The following is a 22482-nucleotide window of genomic DNA, read 5'->3' as shown; positions in this document are numbered from 1 at the left end:
AGGCTGAGGTTGATGGTGGGATGGATATTATTGAAATAATGGTGGAATTCCTCAAGGCTTCTTTTCCATGGGTCCAGATGATGAGGATGTCATCAGTGTTCCATAAACACATAAACGCCACCCTATACCGGAAACCTACTGACCGCTATGCCTACCTATATGCCTCCAGCTTTCATCCAGACCACATCACACGATCCATTGTCTACAGCCAAGCTCTAAGATACAACTGCATTTGCTGCAATCCCTCAGACAGAGAAAAACACCTGCAAGATCTCTATCAAGCGTTCTTACAACTACAATACCCACCTGCTGAAGTGAAGAAACAGATTGACAGAGCCAGAAGAATACCCAGAAGTCACCTACTACAGGACAGGCCCAGCTAAGAAAGTAACAGAAAGCCACTAGCCATCACCTTCAGCCCCCAACTTAAACCTCTCCAGCGCATCATCAAGGATCTACAACCTATCCTGAAGGACGATCCCTCACTCACAGATCTTGGGAGACAGGCCAGTCCTTGCTTACAGACAGCCCCCCAACCTGAAGCAAATACTCACCAGTAACCACACAACAAAAATACTAACCCAGGAACCTATCCTTGCAACAAAGCCCATTGCCAACTCTGTCCACATATCTATTCAAGGGACACCATCATAAGACCTAATCACATCAGCCACACCATAAGAGGCTCATTCACCTGCACATCTACCAATGTGATACATGCCATCATGTGCACCTCTGCCCTGTACATTGGCCAAACCGGTCAATCTCCATGCAAAAGAATAAATGGACACAAATCAGACATCAAGAATTATAACGTTCAAAAACCAGTCAGATAACACTTTAATCTCCCTGGTCACTCAATTTCAGACCTAAAAGTCGCAATTCTCCAACAAAAAACCTTCAAAAACAGACTCCAATGAGAAACTGCTGAATTGGAATTAATTTGCAAACTGGACACCATTAAATTAGGCTAGAATAAAGACTGGGAGTGGATGGGTCATTACACAAAGTAAAAACTATTTCCCCATGTGAATTCACTCCCCCCCCATTACTCACACCTTCTTGTCAACTGTTTGAAATGAGCTATCCTGATTATCACTATAAAAGGTTTTGTTTTCTCCTTCTGATAATAGCCCATCTTAATTAATAGGTCTCATTACAGTTGGTATGGCAACACCCATTTTTTCATGTTCTCTGTGTGTATATATATCTTCCTACTGTATTTTCCACTGCATGCATCTGATGAAGTGGGTTTTAGCCCACGAAAGCTTATGCCCAAATAAATTTGTTAGTCTCTAAGGTGCCACAAGTACTCCTCGTTTTTTTTTTCTGATTCAGACTAACACGGCTACCACTCTGAGACCTGTGATTGGTATGTTTCACACTTTATGCTGTACAAGCCCCACTTTTTTTTTCAAGCTGGATCTTGTATATGAACTTTTTTGTAATGTCTGTGGCATTGGTGAAAACTTCCAGAAACTCAGTGATGATTCCTAGCTGTAGCCTATCCTATATTTGCAGGACAGGTTCAGTACTGTTTGGGTCTAATATCATGTAAAGATCCCTTTCATGATTCCATTCTCATCGCCAATTCATTTTGTACCTGAAACCATGTGAGGAACACTTGGGAAGCTAGATAACAGCAACGGTAAAGTTAATTCCCCTCAGTCCTTCACAAAGCTCACAATCTAAATTCTCCTCTTCTTCTCTCCCCTCCTCATGTTTGCCCTCCCACTTTCCAAGGTGCATCCTGGGAGCTGTAGTTCCTGGACCCAAAGCTACAGGAACCATGAAGGAACAAACTGACCAATGCAAACTGGTATAGATGCAGCTAGATAGATATAACACCAAGTTTTCTGAATACCAACCCCATTTAGGCTGCTCTGCCTCCCCTAATGATGGTCTTCAGAGTAGGAATGTTTGTGGGATAGGTGTTCAGAACTGTCTTTAAGGAAGAAAAGAAGAGAATGGTTTACTTTAAGGGATAATGATATACTACCTAATGGAAATGTTCACTTATGCCCTTTCCATCCTATTAGAAAAGGAGTGGAAGGGGGCGGGAATGAAAGGGAGAGAAATAAAACCCAAACCCAAAGGTGAAGCAAAAAATTTCCATTTGAACTGAAATTAAAATTTTGGTTGGCTTAATTGAAAAAAAAATTAAAATTTCTCATTAAAAACATTGATTTTTTTCCCAAATAAACTCTGTTCAGTACTATGAATATGTGAATTTGGCAATTCCACCCATGTGCATTAGAATGTTTCCGTCCCGATTTCTTAACTCTACTATCCTAAAAAACACGTCTTGACGACAAGGTTTGCTATTGATGTCTTAGTTAAGGAGGCCTTTGCTAGCTCTGAACACCAGCTAGGTCTCTTGAGCTCCACAGGACAGTGGCTCCACCTGTGCAGCTCTATAGCTAAGCCAGTCTTCAGCCCAACTGCTGTTCAGTGAACTTTCAAATACCATTGTGTAATGTGGATGGAGTGTGGCATTTCCTTACTTCTGTCTTCTCGTATGCAGAGTCTTCTCTACTTGCGGTTGCACAGAATTATAATTGTACCGGAGGCGTGGTTATAAAATATGACTGTGGCCCTGCAGCCCATATTCTTCATAGTGATATTATTATGATTATAGCATACCGGTAATTACGATTTACTTAATGCAAGATGAGTCACGTAAGGTGTCATTGGAAAAGTTATGATTTGTAGAATATAATCCTATTTGTATGCATGTATCATTTTTGTATCTGAGGTTATAAATACTGACGATGTATCTGTACTTCAAATGTAGTTCCACCTGGGTAACACCCACTAGACAAGATTCAGGGCAATAAGCCATTAGGGAAAACAATAGGCCTTAGAGGCTTATCTCCCACCTGGTGAGCCTTCCTGAGAACACTCCAGACAGCCTGAAAGTAATGGCTGCTATGACTCTACAAGGACATGTGACCAGGCCACATGGTTCTGGACTCCTTTTTGGGATGTCACTATTTGTTCACAAACCGGTCTGGGAACCAAGTTTTGAAACAAAGGGTTCCTGGCATATGCTAAATCTATATAAGGCAGGGACTGCAATCATCTGTTGTCCTTCACTGCCCACACAAGAGGATTCCTGGAAACATCTGAGGAACAAAGACTGAACTGGGGGAAGTGCTAGATACAGCATGTGAAGAATTTTGGGAGGACTAATTTTGTCAATGCTGTATCTGGGGGAAATCTGCCCCCACAAGGTGGGGTGTCCAGAGGCTCTGACTCCTGAGAGGGACAGCATTCTTGAATGCTGGGTAACCATGGCCACAGATAGATGGAATGTTGTAGGAGATGTCATCATTTAGTCTACATTCAGCCTTTGGCGCAGAAGTCCTTTCTCCTGAACACCATATAAAACTCCTGAGGTTCTTGAAGTTCAGCTGTGGACTATTATTGGTTTATTTTGATATTTTTGTTAGCTTCCTGTCAATAAATGATTGATTTTACCACATCCTGGATTTTAAATGTACTTAAGCAGATGAAAGCCTCATTGACAAACTCATAGGGATATTATAACTACTGCTCAAGGGTGTGTGGAGGATAATCAGTTCATGTTTATAAAAGACATGAAAGATGCTATAATTATTTTTTAAAAAAGATGTAGTGAACCCATCCTATAAAATTCTTTTTACGGAGCAGCTTCATTATATCCAGAAAAATAGTTTGCATGTGGCAGGGATTGGAACAATTCTAGACTTTTATGGTACTCTGAGTTATACAAGGCTAAAGTTCACTATAAAATAAAAGGATCCACTAAAGTTAGATATTATAAAATATGCAGGAGTTGTTTAAGACCACTAGCACAATAGTGGAGAATATATTCAGCTAAGGTGGTTTTGTTCTAAGGTTTTGTACATTCAACCTTATTGCATGCTTTATGTGGAATCTTTACCCTGGAGGATAAATTACTGTGTGTGTGTGTGTGTGTGTGTGTGTGTGTGTATATATGTGTGTGTATGTATGTATATATATATATATATATATATATATATATATATATACACACACACCTCTCCCACTCTTGAAATGCAGCCATTTGTGTTACTGATATATTCTGCTGCTATTACTTGACTGGAGTTTGTTCCCTGATTGCACAGCTCTAGTAGACAGGTACCAGAGGATGGGAGTTCTGTTTTGCAAAGGATTTCAAGATTTTAAAGTCTGGCTTACTTCGAAAGCAGAGCTAAAACTGAAAAGGTCAAAATTTTCCATGAAGGAAAATCCTTCCACCCCTCCTGCCAATTTGTCTTGAGTCATGTTTTTTTGACCAAAAAATCAAAATGTTTCGTTTTGATTTTGACTTTTTAATTTATTATTATATTGTAATTAAAAAATAAAATTCAAAACAAAAAGTAGCTTCCAAATGAACATTTAAAAGATGGCATTACAAAAAAGATGAACCGGGACATTTTGACATTGTCGACATCCCTCTGCAGGTCCCGCCCCCTCACTCCCTCTTTTTAAAACAAAATTTTGGCAAATTGACTTGATATTATAAAGCATTTTGACTTCAACAGACCTGCATATTCCAATGGAATATGGTATCACTGATGTTTCTTCAGCTCTGCTATCTACCATGATATGCTCAAATGTATCCAAAGTGGATATTTATGATCCCAAGCCTGGGATCAAGGAACTTGTACTGGAAAATATGCGGGGGAGGGGGAACCAACAGTTTTCTTTCTCAGATCATTGTTTTTTCTGTTTGTTTGATTTTTGGGTGCGGAGATGGTACAGTCCTAGGTGTATTTTAAAAATTCAAAATGCTCTTAATTGAACATAAGCCATCAGACTTGTAGGTTACTTTAAGGCATATGTTCAAAACTTGACATGTAAAATTCTTATCATTTAAGTGAGTTACTTATTTAGTTTAAGAGCCCACAAAACTTAAGAGCTCTTCCATAAGCTTCCACAGATAAGACTTAGTTTTCTCCCATACTTGCTCTTATCTCTCAGCACATGTGCCTGGTGTAAATGTATCTATAGCCAAAACAGAACTATACAGGAAAGTCTCGGTGCTATTAATTTCTTTGTTGAATCAGGGCCTCATAGGAAGCAGAATTATGTAGTTATAATTTTGACATCTACCAATACATACATCACAGATCCACATGAAAAATGACATGCATGCAGTTATTTAGAAAGCAAATACATAAAAATATAGTAGTAAACAATGAACAGAGGAAAAAAATCCCTGAAATCTAGTGTTTCAAAGAATGTTTTTTTTTTTTACCTTACCTGCCTATGGGCAACTCATATTCAAAAGTATCTAAAGCCTTTTCTGGTGTACAAACGACTCCTGTTAAATGGGCATGTTTAACTTTGCAGCAGATTCATAGTAAGTTTTTTAACAGAGCTACTGGTTTTTAAAAGATGTATTAAGGCCATTCGGTGTAAAGGTGTTTAAAATCCCATCCACAGTCCATTTTGTTTAAAAAAAATTCAAAACAAAGATGTGACTGATTGTTGGTTTAGGAGATACTATGGACTCATTTGTAGAAGGAACCTCTATGTAACTCCCAACTTTAAAGTAGCTTCCTGGGATGTCTTTGGGTGCTTGAGATTGTCATGGTGGGAGGAATGTTTTAAAATGAAACCTATGTTTGTCATGGTCCCTGGGTAGTCTTCCCCTTCTGAGACCCTTTTCCAGGCACCTAAGTGCATCCCTTTCCAGTGGCAGGCCTGTGCCTCCATTTCTCTTTGGTGTGGGTGGGGAGGAGCCTGGAGTGCAAACCAATCACTCCCCAACTGGGTCTCTGTGTTACACCTACCTGGTTGACAACTGTGTTACCTAGCAGGTCCAACTGGGCCTGAACCCTGTGGTCAGTAATAGCAAGCAGTGACACACAAGCAGTTTCTCCACAATAAAGTATGATTTATTTTGCCCAAATGGTACACAGAGCTCAGAAAAGCAGATTTAAAATAACAAGCATACCTATAGACATATTTTCTAACTGATGCTTGTCAGTCCTCTCCAGCCCCTACTTAGACATGACTTAGTCTTGAAGTTACAGCTTGTGTCCAAACCTGATTCTCAACCAGCCAGTCTACCTATCATCCCCACTGCATGCTGACTCTGTCTCTCTGTCAGTTTCCTGCTGAGCTGACCATCTCCCCCATCCCTTCCTGCCAGGGGCACCTTTTCCACCACTCATGGTCTTTTCTCTCAGCCTCAGTCTTGGAAGATAAAAACATCCTAATTTGGATGGAGCCAGGTAGATTCTTCCCCAATGGCCCAGCCATGGTGATCTTAATTCCTTTGAAACAGGGTCATCATTTACCCTTCCTGGCTTTCTTAACCCTTTACAGCTTTCTTTGATTTGACTATGCATTCATAGAGATAATACCAAACTGAACAGGGTTATACATAATATTAATAAAGAAACAATACAGATGCTTTCCCAGTTTGTCAGAATGTTCACATCCAAATTTCACAGTTGTGCCCCTATCTCCATAACAGACCAAAACATAAACCTGAATCTGAAGAACTCTGAATGCAGGGGATTTTCTGATTTTCACAGCTTCAGCCCATCCATACTACCAAAGTCACAATCCAAATGAGAGTAAAGGTAAATAAAGCAGAGCTCCACATGGACCACTTTTTGTCATTGGGTCATGGAGGAGACACAAATGAAATACTAGATTATAGAGTCCAGACAAATGATCAAAAAACCAAGGAGCTTGGAGAGAAAAAGTCACAAATTTTAGAAGCCATTAAGGGACATGAGCCTGTTAAAGTGACAGATGAGATAATAATAAAAAAAAAAATTAAAACATTCAAAACAAAAAGTGGCTTGCAAATGAAAACGCTAAATATTTTATGCCAAAAATGAATAAATGGGACATTTTGGCATTGGCGTCTCTGTTTGTTAGGCTTTTTGTTTGCTTGTAGATAACAGAGTCCAGAGAAAATATCAAAAAAACAAGGAGCTTGAAGGGAAAAAGTCAGACATTTTAGAAGCTGTTAAGTGATATGAGCCAGCTAAAATAATAGATGAGTTGGGTTTGGCCTGAATTGTTTTCTGGCTCAGTTGCTAAAGGATTCATTTTCCTGGGGAGGACATAAAATGTCCAGAGCCATTATAACAGAGAAGATAGTAGCATTTAGTACTATTAAAAGTTATCGGGCATCAGACCAACTGGAATATAGTCTGTCAGTTCTGAAGGGACTTTGCAAAGGAAAGCAAGATTCTCTTTTGGCAGAAGTTTTTCGTAGTTTGTCGAGGACACTAGCCTCCAATGTACCCCTCCCTTTATAAATGAGCACAAGGCAGAAATATCTATGAGACAGTATAGAAGAACTTACCACACAGAATACCATGATCCAGGTGCAGAAGTCCCAGTTAGGAGGCAAAAATCTCCTAGGACGTGAGAGTACCATGGTTACCTACTCCAGGCTGGCCCGCTGCACATAGTAAAATCAGAACTATAATGTGAATATCTTCACACTGCCACGGGCACTCCCAAATAGGCCCTCCTACATACAAGTAAAGATAGAAACTAGATTCTTGCACAGGAGTCCCAAGGTTCAAACTGGGTTTCAGATGGGTAGGATAATCATTGCTAAGTGTAAGCAGCATTATCTAGTGAATAGAGTCTTTTCTGGATAGAGTAAATGACCTTCAAGAAGATACATTAGCTTCAAAATAGCTGAATTTGATCAACTAGAGGGAATGAAAATAATGAACTGAAAAAAAAGTATTCCCCACTGATTGGATTATGCTGTACTTATGTAGCTTTAATTAAGCAATTCAATGCAACAAAATATTATAATCAGGTAGCAATAAACCCAGAACTTCAATTCCAAATAATAGGAAGGGTCTTCTTTAAGATACCAAAGTCAGGGAATTCCAACAAGGTTCACTCTCTGCATAACCTGCCCCCAGGTGCTTGTAGTAGGAACTGCAGCATACCAGCATAGAGAGATGCTGTGGAGATGAAACCTGGATCCCACATGCTTAGATGTTTTTGTATTTGTTTCATCATGACTGGGTTGGGGAAATGTGTTTTTTGTTGGACAGACTTTACGGCATTTTTTCACACTTTCTGGTTTGCAAAGCATGCCTCTTATGTTCCTATTCATTGTCATTCATAGTAGCAATTCATAGTCATTCAAAATGACAATGAATAGTCATTGGGCCAGAGCACACAAGTGAGAACTACTTTAGCTTGGTGGTTGTGGCACTCTCTGGCAATGTGGGAGACCTCATGTCAAGTCCCTACTCTAACGACTATCTAATGAGTTATGGAGTGCAACTGCTCCAACAGGCGAGATTAAGAGAATCTCCCCAGAAAATCCCATAACTCAGTGACGAGGACGCTCACCTATCGTGTGGGAGACCCAAGTTAAAATCCCTTTGTGTTGGGGAGACTCTGACAGTCCCCACATCCCCTGGGAGTGCCCTAACCATGGCCAAAAGTTCTGAGGATGAATCCTCCTCCCCCTCATTTTGTGAATGGCAACTAAGTCCCAAACAAATTTTGGGGACAAAGTATTTTGCAAATTCACATTTTTTTCTGTGGGTCAATGGCCTGTGACAGAAAAAAGGTTCCCCACCCCAGATTCTGCACCCCCAGCTGGAGCCCTCACTCGCCCCCTGGTGCCCCAACCTCCTGCCCCAGCCCTGATCCCCCTCCTGCCCTCCGAACCCCTCAGTCCCAGCCCGGAGCACCCTCCTGCACCCCAAACCCCTCATCCCCAACCCCACCCCAGAGTCTGCACCCACCCCCAGAGCCCTCACCCCCTCCTGCATGCCAACCACCTGCCTCAGCCCAGAGCCCCCTCCTGCACTCCGAACTCCTCAGTCCCCAACACCCTGCCCCAGCCTGGAGCCCCCTCCTGCACACTGAATGCCTCATTTCTGGCCCCACCCCTGAACCCACACTCCCAGCCCAGAGCCTGTACCTCCTCCCACACCCCAACTCCTGCCTCAGCCTGGAGCTCCCCCCCATACTCCAAACCCTTCGGCTCCACCCCTGAGCCCAGAGCCCCCCTCCTACACCCCAAACCTCTCATCCCTGACCCCACCCCAGAGCCCACACCCCCAGCTGGAGCCCTCACCCCCTCTTGGATCCCAACTCACTGCCTCAGCCTGGAGCCTGCACCCACTCCCGCACCCCAAGTCCCTGAGCCAGGATGAGCGAGTGAGTGAGGGTGGGGAGAGTGAGTGACAGAGGGACGGGGGATGGAGTGAATGAAAGCTAAGATTCCCACCTAATCACATGGCTCCAGATGCTAGGACTTCAAAGAAAACACCAAACTTTCCTAGACTCCCTATAAAATCACCACTGTAAATCTAGAATAATTCAATCCACTTCAGTGGTGCTATTCTGGATTTACAGTGGCATAAATGAAGGCAGAATTTGGGCCTATAACTTTATAGAGTAAAAAGAAAAGGAGTACTTGTGGCACCTTAGAGACTAACCAATTTATTTGAGCATAAGCTTTCGTGAGCTACAGCTCACTTCATCGGATGCATACTGTGGAAACTACAGAAGACATTATATACACAGAGACCATGAAACAATACCTCCTCCCACCCCACTCTTCTGCTGGTAATAGCTTATCTAAAGTGATCACTCTCCTTACAATGTGTATGATAATCAAGTTTCCAGCACAAATCCAGGTTTTCTCACCCTCCGCGCCCCTCCCCCCCCAAACTCACTCTCCTGTGTGGAGGGGCGGAGGGTGAGAAAACCTGGATTTGTGCTGGAAATGGCCCAACTTGATTATCATACACATTGTAAGGAGAGTGATCACTTTAGATAAGCTATTACCAGCAGGAGAGTGGGGTGGGAGGAGGTATTGTTTCATTGTCTCTGTGTGTATAATGTCTTCTGCAGTTTCCACAGTATGCATCCGATGAAGTGAGCTGTAGCTCACGAAAGCTCATGCTCAAATAAATTGGTTAGTCTCTAAGGTGCCACAAGTCCTCCTTTTCTTTTTGCGAATACAGACTAACACGGCTGTTACTCTGAAACCTGTCTTTATAGAGTAAGTTTTCTAGAATTAACGATATGTGATTTTACAGGGCTCTCTCACTTTTGCTGATGGGGACAAGCACTGCACAGGAATGATCATACTGTGGTTTATCATCTCATTTGTTTGCTTTGTATGATTTTATTTTTAAAATTTCTCCAGGCACTGATTTTATGCCATCTCCTTGTCTAACAAAAAATTGATTTTGTATTAGCATATGAAACAATGATCTCCTCTGTTTATGATACATTTCCAATCATCTCTAGTTATTCCCATTTTCTGTTGGATGGGCAGAGGTACTAACATTTCCTAGCATTGCAGATCACACACAAAAAGGGAGCAGTTTACAGTGGCTAGAAAGGCTATAGGAATTTTTCCGTCATCTCATTAAACTATATCCTTCCAGCACCTTGAATAGCACCATTAGCTTAAGATAAACACCACAGGGATAATAAAGGATTTGCAATGAGTGTAGTTCACCAGCCTTTGGCTACTAGAGAGCCAGGGTACAACCGCTGGGACACATGATTAGAACTGTGCAGAGTGGGGCTTTGGGTGGTACTATCATGTTGCAGCCAGGGCCCAGGAGCAGACAAGGTGTTCCATGTAGATTAATTCTCCCTTCAAACTCTTGGGAGGGGCATAGAGAGCGCCAACTCTCATGCTTTTATCACATTTACTGCAGGTGGCAGAGAGGCTGCCTCCAGTAAAGATGGCCACTGTCTCCCTCTTCCTCCCTACACCTATCTTGTTCTCCTTAAAACTGAAGCCAAGAATGCCCGGGAGGGGGGGCTCTAAAGTGAGGAACCTGTAAAGAGTGAGGAGACAGTGGAGTGTAAGATGCAGGAGGTAGGAGTGGAGAGCAAGAGGGAGAACTTGGTGGGACATAGGAAGATACTGAGTTGAGATGGACATGTGGGGTGCTATAAGAAACTGGGGACAAGAGAGTGTGAGGAGGACACTGAGGGGGCAGCAGAAGGAGACTGGAAAGAAGCAGCTGATGGGATAAACAAGATGGGTTGCAGGATGTGGCAAAGGGAGTGTGGAGTAGAGAAGGAGACCGATGAACACATCTCTTAAGGCTGAAGATATAGAAATCTGGAGATTTTATGCATACAATCCAATACCCTAATTTGCATAATTAATTACTAATCTGGTTTCATTAAGTAAGGATCCTATCAGTGAATTTTGCACGGAGGGGACATTATCAGGGATTGGACATATGGGGAGCAGCTGGAGACGAGGTGGGGGTTGGCTTCACGTCACTGATATACTCCAGCCCATCACACCAGTCAGAAATCTATACACTATTGCTTTGGGGGAAAAAGGACTAATCCTGTTCTCTGACAGGCCCCAACATTCTGTGTGTATGTAACCCTTCTGCCAGGCCGAGTTGATGGTGGATCACAGGTATCTCCTGAGCACTCTGCGAGCATTTGGCTTTGGACCCCAGTTTGTGGGTTTTCTCCAGTACTGTACGCCTCCGCAGAGTGTCTGGTCAGGCTCAACTGGACCCTGACTGAACCAGTCAGCTTCGGGCGAGGAGTACGGCAGGGGTGCCCCCTCTCGGGCCAGCTGTACACTCTGGTGATTGAGCCCTTCCTCTGTCTCCTCTGTAGGAGGTTGACGGGGTTGGCACTACGGGAGCCAGAGCTGCGGCTGGTCCTGTCGGCATACACCAATGATGTGCTCCTTGTGGTCCAGGACCCGGGCTACTTGGCGTGGGTGGAGGCTTGCCAGGCCGTCTACTCGGCAGCCTCCTCTGCCCTGGTCAACTGGATCAAGAGCTCTGGCTTGGTGGTAGGGGACTGGCGGCAGGCGAGCTCCCTCCCACCCGTGCTTCAGGCCATCCGGTGGAGTGCGGGTCTGCTGCTCTATCTCGGCATTTACCTTTCTGCCACGCATCCGTCTCCACCAGAGAACTGGCATGGTTTAGAGGGCAGGGTGGTAGAGCGGCTCCAGAGATGGACAGGACTACTCCAGTGTCTCTCCCTTCGAGGGAGAGCACTGATGCTTAATCAACTAGTCCTGTCCATGCTCTGGTACCGGCTCAACACCCTGGTCCCGGCCCCGGATTTCCTGGCCAACCTCCGGACGTTGATTCTGGAGTTCTTCTGGTCAGGACTGCACTGGGTCTCTGCAGGGGTTCTCCATCTACCCCTGGAGGAGGGAGGGCAGGGCCTGAAGTGTCTCCACACTCAGGTCCATGTCTTCCGCCTCCAGGCCCTGCAGAGGCTCCTTTATGGTGCAGGTAGTCCAGCGTGGAGCATACTGGCACATGCCTTCCTGTGCCACTTCCGAGGGCTCCGATATGACCGGCAGCTCCTTTACCTCCATCCGAGGGGTCTTCTGTGAGACCTCTCCGGGCTGCCGGTCTTCTACCAGGACCTCCTCCAGACCTGGAAACTGTTCACATCGACCAGGTCCGTGGTGGCCTCTGTGGGGGAAGAACTCCTCGCAGAGCCCCTGCTACACAACCCCCAGCTCCGTGTGCAGGTGGTGGAGTCCCCCTCAGTGTGCCAGAGGTTGGTCCTGGCAGAAGTTACCAGAGCTGGAGACCTCCTGGACTACGACCAGGGAGACTGGCTGGATCCCCTGATGCTCACTCAGCGCATGGGGGCTCTCCAGATCTCGTACTCCCCTGCGTGTACTTCAGGAGGTGAGGGCCGCTTTGCCGCCCGCTGCTCGGTTTTACCTCGACCGGGTCCTATGAGAGGGCACTCCCTGCCCACCCTCCACCCCAGGTCCTCCGGACCTTTTCATCGGGCTCCTGCCCCGTGGACCCGACTAACCCCCCCTGCCCCTTTACCATGAGCCGACTACGCGAGTTGCAGCCGGTCCGGTTCCAGACCGCGCCAAAGAAACATCTTTACACACTCGTGCTCCACACCCTTCACATCCTCACCCTCGCGTCCCGACCTGACACAAAGTGGCGGGACCTCCTGCCACCTCGAGAGGGTGAGGAGCCCCAGTGGGCCAGCCTATATTCCACCTTAGTCCAAAGGCCCGCCAAGGATATCAGTTGGCGGCTCCTTCACGGGGCCGTGAGCACAGGCGTGTACTTGGTGCGGTTCACCCCAATCTCGGACACCTGCCCCTTTTGCGGCGTGAGGGAAACCCTAGAGCATGTCTACCTAGAGTGCGCCAGGCTGCAGTCCCTATTCCGGCTCCTCACGAATATTTTGTTAAGATTTTGATTGCACTTTTCCCCTCACCTCCTTATCTATGCACTCCCTGTCCATGGCCCCACTAAGTCGCGAGACCTCCTGGTCAACCTCCTCCTGGCCCTGGCTAAAGTGGCCATCTATAAAACCAGGGTGAGGAGGTTGGCTGATGGAGTCTCCTGCGACTGTGGGGCCTATTTCCGATCCTCTGTCCATTCACGCTTCCGGGCAGAGTTCCTCTGGGCGGCGTCCACTGACTCTCTTGATGCCTTTGAGGAGCAGTGGGCGCTGTCCGGGGTCCTCTGCTCGGTGTTCCCATCCGGTTCCCTTCGTTTGACCCTTTGACCGCACTCCCGTCCCTGTTGTTCATTAGTTGTCCCCCGTAATTATTTGGTTTTCCAGGTCCTGTGGACCCCCCCCTTAGGCTGGGGGGGGAATCCTTTAGCAGTGGGCGGGCTTCGCCCGCCCACTTCCTGGATTCCAATAAGGCCAGGCCGAGTTGATAGCAGCACGGGCTGGGTTCAGTACATAGGGGTTCCCTCTCATCAAAGCAAATGCAAAACTGGCTTGAGCCCCCACCCAGTGACCTGGGAAAATCTTACACACACCCCTGGGTGCTTCAAAGAGGCAATACTTCCCCTCTCGCAAACACAGAGTCTCGGTGTAGCAGAGAATCTTTAATAACATGAGGTAAATGACATCAGCATTAAATTGGGAAAACACCACAACTAGGGTTCATCAACCAAACCATGCACAAAGACCCACCCCAGCAAATTGGGCCATGTGCTTTCCCTCGGGTTCTTGAGTCCCACAACCCCAACGTCTCTTGAGTCCAGCAATCCAAAAATCACGCAAAGACCAAAAAAAGTCCAACAACCCAAAAGTCCAGCCCCAGAGTTCAAAAGTTCATCTGCAGAGTGTTACTCCCCAGTCTGGGTGAAAATATGCGTTGGGGGGGGGGGAAAGAGGTAAGGGGCACCTTACGTGATCTGAAGCCAACTGCCCCGCAGCTCCATAGGGCTTCACTCCGATCTGCTCCACAAGCCGCTCTGCTCCGCTCTACCCCACCAGCCGGTCCACGAACAGCTCTGCGGCGCTCCGCGTCCCACAAGCAGCTCCCGCTGCCCCATGAACTGCTCCAATCCGCTCTAGATCTTCAGGCTCCCCACTACTTAACACAGTGCTCAGTGATTTCAGCTTGTAGTAGTGGGTGCCTTAGTGCTGGTGCACCATAAGGGCAAAGTGAATTCAGCTCAGCACCTGTAGCTAGACTCTTAATAGACCCAAAATTAGCTCTGATAGTTTACAGTGGAGAGAGACAGAGGTGCAATTGATGTTTCAGACCCTCACAAAGGGGCCCACATCACCAGGTATTAATACCTATCTCCAACCTCTCTCAATTCACAGAGTTTTGGAACCCATGTCCCTTGCCTAGCGAGTGCTACTTAGTTGATGGCGCGTCCCTCCATCATAACAAAAGGCCAAGTACCGTTCCACTGTCCTTGATTCCCATAATCAGGGTAATAACAATTTATTCTTCCTGCCCCAATAACAGGCACTGGGGATCCCACAGCAGCCATTTGGGCAGCTATAGCCTCATTCTAGGCAGGGTGGGTGTGCCTATGCAAATGAGATCAGCCCCTGAAGTTCTTTTCCACAACTTGCCACACCTCACCACCAGATGTCAGGGTGGAGCTCATCCTGACTCTGCTTACATGTACGTGCACATATTTTGGGTTGAACTGACTATGGAATATCAGGAATATGAGTTGGAATATCCTTTGTCATTCCTAATTCTCCAGTTCTTCAGAAGTCTACGCTAGGGTCTCAGTTTCCTACCATGTGAGCTGTTGTCTTAGTCTGATGTGCTTTGTAGCTGTGATTAACCCATCTTCTGCCTACGTAGCCATGTTTAAGGGAGTTATTTTATGAGGAAGGCTGTTGCTGTAGTTTAGAATCCAATTCCTGATTTGATCAGCTAAGTCCTTAGAAGTGGCTCTCTCAGCAATAGGACATATGAAGAGAGTTGGGAGGCATGTGTATTTCCTACTCATCGTCCATATCCTTTATTACTGCACTTTATAATGTGATATGCACAACAGTATTTTGGGGAGAGCAGAGGATTGCTTTACAACTATTTTTCCACATTCTGCTGTGTGTGAGTGTTTTGGGGCAAACTTCTTTGGGGGTTGGCGTATTCTGTTTCAATCTGAAACCCTAACATCAGCATCTAAGAATCCTAGCAGTAGATTTTGCAAAAAGGTGACTTCAGGGACTGGACATCACAGGTGCCGACTTTCCAAAGTGCCAGGGGGTGCTCGACCCCAGGCTCTGCCCAAGCCCCGAAGCACCCACAGAGTCAGAGCCTATGCTGGACATAGGGGAGGGGCTGGACAGTAGGTGGTGTTGGCTGCACATCATTGTTATACTTCTAGCATGTCACTGGGGGGGCATGGATCAGCATTCACATCTCACTCCCTGTCAGTACCTGGCCCAAATCGGGGAAGCTAATGATCCAACCAGCGGTCCAAATTCAGTGATGAATCCTGGTCACGTGCCACCTACGGCACGTTGTGCATATGCTAAGAAGAATCACATCACCCCACCAAGAAATCTATGCAATACTCTTTTTTTGGGAAAGAGGACTAATCAAGTTCTCTAATAAGGCCCAAGCAGTTTACTTGCTGTGTGTATACTGGGTTGAGCTGACTGTATGGTTTCAATATCATCTGTCATTCCTAAACCCCCAGTGTTTCAAAAGTTTATGCTTCAATCTCGGGATTCTGTGGTGTGAGCTATTGTTTTAGTTTCAGGTGCCTCAGAGTTGGGAACATCCCATCTCCTGCCCAATTATCCCATGCTTAGGTGTTATTTTATGAGTTTTGGAATCTGGAGCTCAGCTAAGGATCAGAGCAGTTGAGTTAGCATGGAGGTGTCATGCTCAGCAGTACATTTAGAGAGTTGGGATTTACGTGGTGTTTCCTGCATATCACCTATTTATCATCAGCGCTGCACTCAACCAGGGGATTTACTCAATGACACGTAGGATAAAATGGAGAACTAATGTTTTAGAACTGGGTGGTCACATTCTGCTGGATGAGAATTTGTTGGGCCCTAACTTGTTTGGTGGTTGGACTATTCTGTTCCATTCCTAATTATCCCATTTTCCCACCAGCCTAAGACTAGGCCCCAACATTCTGCTCTACGTTTTTCATTTGTTTTGATTTACCTAGAGCCAGGAGCAAATATTCAGTCTCATTCCTAATTACTCGTTTTCACAAGTCTGCTAATGGACTCTCATATTCTTCTGTGTATTTGTCTTTTTAAATTTGAACCAATTTTTGCTGGGGATGTCTTGTTTCCTTTGTAATTATTCTAATTTTCCAGAAATGAATTTTTATTATATTTTGCCAGGAAAGGCGGCCCCTCCACTTTTGGAATCTTAAACACTTTGCATTGGGGTGACACTACCAAGCATTGGATGTAGCAGGAGCATGTCTGACATGGTATGCTGTCTTCCAGGTGCTAAGATACGGGATGTAGACCTGAGGTTGAAAAGGATCCTAAAGGGAGCAGGAAAGAATCCCCTAATTATCCTTCATGTGGGAACAAATGATACGGCTAGATTCTCGCTGGAAAGTATTAAGGGAGACTATGCTAGGCTGGGGAAGACACTTACGGAAATCGAGGCTCAGGTGGTCTTTAGTAGGACTCTGCCTGTTCCTAGAGAACGGCAACAAAGGTGTGACGAGATTATGACTATCAACAGATGGCTTAGGCAGTGGTGCTATAAGGAGGGCTTTGGGACGTATGGCCACTGGGAGGCATTCATGGACAGAGGACAGTTCTCTCGGGATGGACTTCATCTGAGTAGGGAAGGAAATAGACTTCTAGGATGGAGGCTGGCACAACTGATTAAGAGAGATTTAAACTAGGAATTTGGGGGAGATGGTTGGGAGATGTCCAGGTAATCTCCACGCTGGATTTTAGCATGGAGAGGGAAGAAAACGAAGTAAGAAAGGATACAGCCGTGGGTAGAAGAATGTATATAAGGAGGAAGGGCAGCGTGGATAGCAGTCTAATAGGTTATACTGGCTGTAGAATGACCGTGCCTAATAGGGTACAGAATGTGAGTGAGGCCAAACCGCAAAAATTAAGATGTGAGAAGCCTAGGTAACAAAATGGAGGAACTAGAGCTACTGGTGCAGATATTGTAGGGAGAACAGAAACAGGGCGGAATAGTCGTCATGACTGGACTACAGGTATTGAAGGGTATGTGCTGTTTAGGAAAGACTGAAATAAAGGTAAAGGTGGTGGAGTAGCACTGTATATCAATGATGAGGTAGAATGTAAAGAAATAAGAAGTGATGGAATGGATAAGACAGAGTCCGTCTGGGCAAAAATTACATTGGGGAAGAAAACTACTAGAGCCCCCCCTGGGATAGTGCTTGGGGTGTGCTATAGATCGCCGGGATCTAATTTGCATATGGATAGAGCCCTTTTTAATGTTTTTAATGAAGTAAATGCTAATGGAAACTGTGTGATCATGGGAGACTTTAACTTCCCAGATATAGACTGGAGGACGAGTGCTAGTAATAATAATAGGGCTCAGATTTTCCTAGATGCGATAGCTGATGGATTCCTTCAGCAAGTAGTTGCTGAACCGACTAGAGGGGATGCCATTTTAGATTTGGTTTTGGTGAGTAGTGAGGACCTCATAGAAGAAATGGTTATAGGGGACAATCTTGGTTCAAGTGATCATGAGCTAATTCAGTTCAAACTGAACGGAAGGATTAACAAAAATAAATCTGGTTTCAGAGTAACAGCCGTGTTAGTCTGTATTCGCAAAAAGAAAAGGAGTATTTGTGGCACCTTAGAGACTAACCAATTTATTTGAGCATGAGCTTTCGTGAGCTACAGCTCACTTCATCGGATGCATCGGATGCTGTAGCTCACGAAAGCTCATGCTCAAATAAATTGGTTAGTCTCTAAGGTGCCACAAGGACTCCTTTTTTTTAAAAAAAATAAATAAATCTGCAACTAGGGTTTTTGATTTCAAAAGGGCTGACTTTCAAAAATTAAGGAAATTAGTTAGGGAAGTGGATTGGACTGAAGAACTTATGGATCTAAAGGTAGAGGAGGCCTGGGATTACTTTAAAACAAAGCTGCAGAAGCTATCGGAAGCCTGCATCCCAAGAAAGGGGAAAAAATTCATAGGCAGGAGTTGTAGACCAAGCTGGATTAACAAGCATCTCAGAGAGGTGATTAAGAAAAAGCAGAAAGCATACAGGGAGTGGAAGATGGGAGGGATCAGCAAGGAAAGCTATCTTATTGAGGTCAGAACATGTAGGGATAAAGTGAGACAGGCTAAAAGTCAAGTAGAGTTGGACCTTGCAAAGGGAATTAAAACCAATAGTAAAAGGTTCTAGCCATATAAATAAGAAGAAAACAAAGAAAGAAGAAGTGGGACTGCTAAACACTGAGGATGGAGTGGAGGTCAAGGATAATCTAGGCATGGCCCAATATCTAAACAAATACTTTGCCTCAGTCTTTAATAAGGCTAAAGAGGATCTTAGGGATAATGGTAGCATGACAATGGGAATGAAGATATGGAGGTAGATATTACCATATCTGAGGTAGAAATGAAACTCGAACAGCTTAATGGGACTAAATTGGGGGGCCCAGATAATCTTCATCCAAGAATATTAAAGGAATTGGCACCCGAAATTGCAAACCCATTAGCAAGAATTTTTAATGAATCTGTAAACTCAGGGGTTGTACCGTATGATTGGAGAATTGCTAACATAGTTCCTATTTTTAAGAAAGGGAAAAAACGTGATCCAGGTAACTATAGGCATCTGTAGTATGCAAGGTCTTGGAAAAAATTTTGAAGGAGAAAGTAGTTAAGGACATTGAAGTCAATAGTAAATGGGGTAAAATGCAACATGGTTTTACAAAAGGTAGATCGTGCCAAACCAACCTGATCTCCTTCTTTGAGAAAGTAACAGATTTTTTTAGACAAAGGAAATGCAGTGGATCTAATTTACCTAGATTTCAGTAAGGCGTTGGATACCGTGCCACATGGGGAATTATTAGTTAAATTGGAAAAGATGGGGATCAATATGAAAATTGAAAGGTGGATAAGGAATTGGTTAAAGGGGAGACTACAATGGGTCCTACTGAAAGGTGAACTGTCAGGCTGGAGGGAGGTTGCCAGTGGAGTTCCTCAAGGATCAGTTTTGGGACCAATCTTATTTAATCTTTTTATTACTGACCTCAGCACAAGAAGTGGGAGTGTGCTAATAAAGTTTGCGGATGATACAAAGCTGGGAGGTATTGCCAATTTAAAGAAGGACCGGGATATCATGCAGGAGGATCTGGATGACCTTGTAAACTGGAGTAATAGTAATAGGATGAAATTTAATAGTGAGAAGTGTAAGGTTATGCATTTAGGGATTAATAACAAGAATTTTAGTTATAAGCTGGGGACGCATCGATGAGTAGTAACAGAGGAGGAGAAGGACCTTGGAGTATTGGTTGATCATAGGATGACTATGAGCCGCCAATGTGATATGGCCGTGAAAAAAGCTAATGCGGTCTTGGGATGCATCAGGCAAGGTATTTCCAGTAGGGATAAGGAGGTTTTAGTACTGTTATACAAGGCACTGGTGAGACCTCACCTGGAATACTGTGTGCAGTTCTGGTCTCCCATGTTTAAGAAGGATGAATTCAAACTGGAACAGGTACAGAGAAGGGCTACTAGGATGATCCGAGGAATGGAAAACTTGTCTTATGAAAGGAAACTCAAGGAGCTTGGCTTGTTTAGCCTAACTAAAAGAAGGTTGAGGGGGAGATATGATTGCTCTCTTTAAATATATCAGAGGGATAAATACTGTAGAGGGAGAGGAATTATTTAAGCTCAGTACCAATGTGGACACAAGAACAAATGGATATAAACTGGTCACTAGGAAGTTTAGACTTGAAATTAGATGAAGGTTTCTAACCATCAGTGGAATGAAGTTTTGGAATAGCCTTCCAAGGGAAACAGTGGGGGCAAAAGATCTATTTGGCTTTAAGATTAAACTCGATAAGTTTATGGAGGAGATGGTATGATGGGATAACATGATTTTGGTAATTAAATATTCATGGTAAATAGGCCTAATGGCCTGTGATGGGATGTTAGCTGGGGTGGGATCTGAGTTACCCAGGCAAGAATTGTCTGTAATGGTGAATCATGCCCACATGCTCAGGGTTTAGCTGATCGTCATATTTGGGGTTGGGAAGGAATTTTCCTCCAGGGCAGATTGGAAGAGGCCCTGGAGGTTTTTCGCCTTCCTCTGTAGCATGGGGCACGGGTCACTTGCTGGAGGATTCTCTGCTCCTTGAAGTCTTTAAACTACGATTTGAGGACTTCAATAGCTCAGACATAGGTAAGGTTTTTTGCAGGAGCGGGTGGGTGAGGATTCTGTGGCCTGCGTTGTGCAGGAGGTCAGACTAGATGATCATAATGGTTCCTTCTGACCTTAGTATCTATGAATCTATGAGCTGGGAAGCATGTGGTACATCCTACACATAACCCTTATCCTACCCAGCTCCCTACCAGGGATCCTACTGGTAAATGTACAGTCTCAGAGGTAGTACATATGAATAGAGGTGGGGAAAGAGAGAACGCTTCCTACTCACCAGCCATATTTTGTATTCCACCCTATTTCAAATCAAGACAAGGTGCCTTTCTGGGTGATATGCTTTAGTCAGTCACAGGTTACTGAGTTCCGTACAGGAATAACAAAATTCTGTGGTGAGTGTGTAGCAGAGATGCCATCCTAATGTGCCCCTTCCTGGAGTGCTGATACAGAAGATCTGCCTCAGTTTCCCTACATAGTCTTCAGCCCACTTGCACTGGAGATGTGGCTTAGCCCTCCAGCCAAGTTGCTGCAGAGAATTCAACCCCTTCCAGATTAACTGAGTCCCTCAGTCAAAAACCAACCGAGACACCAGACAAACATAATCTTGACCCCAGCCCAGCTCAGCTCTTAATCCCCTTCCTGGCAGGCAGGCCCCCAGCTGCAACAGCCTGTCCTAACACTTAATAGGCTCCTGGATCTTAAGAGGCCAATGAATCTAGGTCAGGCCCACCCTTCTACACAGGAGCTCTGGCAGGCTGCAATCTTCAGAGAGCTCCTAGACCCAGCCATGTTTCTTGGCCCACACAGGAGCAGCCTGTCTGCTCTCCTTCCTCATCAGGCCCCAACTAGTGGCCTTCCCTCCTTTTAAGTCCATCTCCCAGGCCTTATGCCCAGCACAGGTGGAGCAGAGCAGAGCTAATCGAGTCTATGTCTGGTGTTTAAGCCTTTCCTGCCTGTTTCAGGGTTTGTCAGAGTGTGGTACAGGAGGTCAGGCTTGATGAACTAATAATGGTCCTTTCTGGCCTTAAAATCGATGAATATCTTCGGTATTGTACCCTACCAAAAGCTCTACTCAGTAGCATGTGGTAAGCTGAGCAGGGGAGTAACTGAGTAAAGATGATTAGATTGGGACCAATGTAATTTCTTTCTGTTTTGGGTTGAACAGACTGTGTGGGGTGAATATCCCTTTCTTGTTCCCACTATCCAGCTTTCTGTAAGTCTGTGATTAATTCTCAATACATTTCCATGTGTGCTTTTGTTTTAATGATCAAGTCTCTTCTTCTGTCTTTGACATAAAAAGTGGATGGTGTTAAGTGTCGTGTCTTACTCCTCACCCCTTGGGGATGATTTCTGATCACGTTGGGATGAGATTTTTCATATGACTGGACCCGATGTTCCTCTTATCCCTTAAAACGAGCAGGATGGAAAAATCTGCTATCAGATTTAAGCTATTAGTTTTAGATTCTGGCCAGCATTTTCAAAAGTGACTAGTAATTTTGGGTGTATCAGTCGTTGGGTGTCCAATTTGAGTCACGTTGAAGGGGTCTGATTTTTCAGAGGATAGGTGTTCAGTTTTTCTGATAATTAAAACCTGTTGAGGGAACAGAAGGAGGGTGCCAAACACTGAGGCACTCCAAATCACTATTTGCTTTTGAAAGTCTTGGCCTCTTATCAGAGAAGGTGGCTCTCACTTACATTGGTTTTAATTCAGTTGAGGTCAGTGGAGTTGCTCCTGACCCACAGTGATGTAAGTCAAACCTAAGGGTCGAGTTCCTTCAAACAGACAAAAATCCTTTCACCATCTATTGGTTTGATTTTTGTCTTGGGTTTCAATGTGGTGCTTATCTCCTTTCTGTAGTAGAAAATGTTACTTAGCATGGGGATTATATTTCTCTGGCAT

The sequence above is a fragment of the Lepidochelys kempii genome, chromosome 3, assembly GCF_965140265.1.
Source record: "Lepidochelys kempii isolate rLepKem1 chromosome 3, rLepKem1.hap2, whole genome shotgun sequence".
NCBI lineage: Eukaryota > Metazoa > Chordata > Testudines > Cheloniidae > Lepidochelys > Lepidochelys kempii.
Note: the sequence above shows the minus strand (reverse complement) of the source record.